General features: G+C 40.6%; 1 protein-coding gene across 3 annotated transcripts in view; it reads right to left on the bottom strand.

Moving 5' to 3' along the window:
* LOC102211241 (immunoglobulin superfamily member 5-like) overlaps positions 1–2,470 on the bottom strand; it is a 20,563-nt gene that overhangs the window by 14,402 nt on the left and 3,691 nt on the right. The gene's annotated exons all lie outside the window — the stretch shown is intronic.

Here is a 2,470-nt window from a genome sequence, read left to right on the forward strand (position 1 = left end):
GGGGGGGGTTAGTTCTTTTTTTAGCTGTGCTCTCAGTTCAAGTGCACGCACTTTAGATGCAAATAAACTGAAGCACGTATTGAAGAATTCCCTGAGTTGCCATTTTGTTTGATGCAAGCTACTTCCATGTGAGCTAAAATTGTGACATCAGCAGCTCAGAGGGACCACTGAAACCTCAAATGAAATATTATGACCATCACAACAGTCGCCAATTTGAACTCTGGTTGTAGACTTAGCAACATCCAAATTTCTGGTAACACATCAAGCTAACAAATACTTCAAAACGCTTGAATTTTGGATAAAAAGATCCATCCTATCACTGGGCAAAAGGCAGGGTACAAACTGGACATGTCAGACACACTCATTATCCTATCACACTCCAACAACCAGAAGACATCTGTCCAGCTGTTAGCTGCCTGGGGAACTGGGTCGCCGTGCATATATGGCCATTCCATCAAAGTGAATGCAAAGATTTCAAATAAAATGTGAAGCTACAATTTGTTGCCTTTTAAATAATACATAACTTTATTCATAAAGTACCAAATGACATTATCAGTATCCTCAATGTGCTTTCTATTGTAGGGTAAAGACCCTACAATAATACAGAGGACCCACCAACAATCAGAAGACCCCCCCATGAGCCATGACTTGGTGACAGTGGGAATGAAAAACGGCTTTTAAACAGGAAAAAAACCTCAAGCGAAACCAGAGATTAACAATAACTTTAAAATACCAGCATTATTACAGAAGAACCTTCTGTTTTAAGCACCAGGATGCGACTCTAGCAACTGTTAAAGTTAATACTCCCTGGGTAGTATTTGTAGCTCTCATGTGCTCTGGTTCTCGAAAACTGACATTTGGGTTGTGTCACTGAAATAGTTTGCACTATTTGTGGCCTTACAATACATATTTGTTTAAATCTGGGGTGAGAACAAATATAGTATCCTCTGCAATCTTCCACTCATCTAAAAGGGGGGGAAAAAGCCCCTTCTGCAACCAGCCTTATAGCCCATTTGTGTAGACTAATGTTTGTGATTGGTCTGGCTAAAAATTACAGTAACTTGCTAGATGTATTTTTCCCAAGGTAAATGGTAAAAGGAAAATCCCACTTGAAAACATTTTGGATGATACTGCAGTACTTTTTTCGAATAAGATGACAACTCCATCAGGACTACCTTGATGCATGCTTAACCATCCAGGTAAGGAAATACCACGCAGTTGATTCTGTTCTGGACGTTGCGTTTTCAGCGGGAGAAATGTTTCATCACTCATCCAGTCTCAGTATCACTGAGTGATGAACTGTTTCTCCCAATGAAAACGCAACATCCAGAAGAACAGAATCTGCTTTCTGGGGTATCAGAACTACTGTTAAAATCGCAAGCTTTACACCGTCTCTGTCATCACCACACCCAGGCCTGCTAAGCCTTTTGCCTCCTTACCATGGGAACAAAAAGAAGCCTGCAAGTTAAAAAGTCTCAGCTTTTCTTAATTAACTGACTCCCATTCAGTGTAAAGAGACATTTAATCACTCGAATGTATATTTATTGTGCTTCACTAGATCCCTGCATTGCAACAGTTAAAGACAATGCAGGGAATGGAAATGAAAAGATAGTAAGTGCATTAGTGATGTAAGTTAATGTCACCCTAATTGATTTGATCCTTTCAGCAGCTTGATAGTACTGTGATTGATTTTGATCTTTAATTTATAGTTATTTCGCTAGAAAATAATCATCCATCCATCCATTAAATTTATCTAATCATCATTCCCAGAAATAAAACTGCTTTCTGTGCACACCACATAAGATGTTTTGTGATCCATTCGATCTATCTTTGCTGTAGTTTTTTGATCTACAAAAATGACCGATGCTTGTCTTGTCCTAAATCTAAAGTTCTCAGCAAACATGCCTCGCTCTGGCATGGTATACTGTACATCCATGCTGTGGATGTATGCTATGCCATACAGTATACAGTAAATGAGGGATGAAGAGGAAATGAGATTGGTTGTAGCTGCAGCCTGTAAATCCTGCGCTGCTGCTGCCTGTTCTGACTGGCATGGGGTGTCCAAGCGTTTCCATCTTGTATTTATGTCTGGGGGCCAATCAGTTCATATCCCCGACACCGCCCACGCTGCCATTAACACAGAGTAATGCAGAGACCATCGAACATGCCTGAGCAACTTCACTCCACCACGTTGGCCCTAATGATTCCCCACCCTTGCTATTGATCTCTTGGGCGCTTGTTCAGCTGCTTTTACGGTAAAGTGAAAACGTGCAATCTTCAGTCTCCCGTTTTAAAGCAAACTAAACCAAAAAAAAGAGTCTTAATTAAGGCGCGATAGTTGGAAGGTAAAATTCTTTTGCTGTTGTGTTTGAGGCAAAGGTTTTTAAAAGCCTTCACCATCTGCTTTGTGTGTGTGTGTGTGTGTGTGTGTGTGTGTGTGTGTGTGTGTGTGTGTGTGTGTGTGTGTGTG

This window comes from Pundamilia nyererei, unplaced genomic scaffold, assembly GCF_000239375.1.
Source record: "Pundamilia nyererei isolate P.nyererei 1_Seehausen unplaced genomic scaffold, PunNye1.0 scaffold00003, whole genome shotgun sequence".
Taxonomy (NCBI): domain Eukaryota; kingdom Metazoa; phylum Chordata; class Actinopteri; order Cichliformes; family Cichlidae; genus Pundamilia; species Pundamilia nyererei.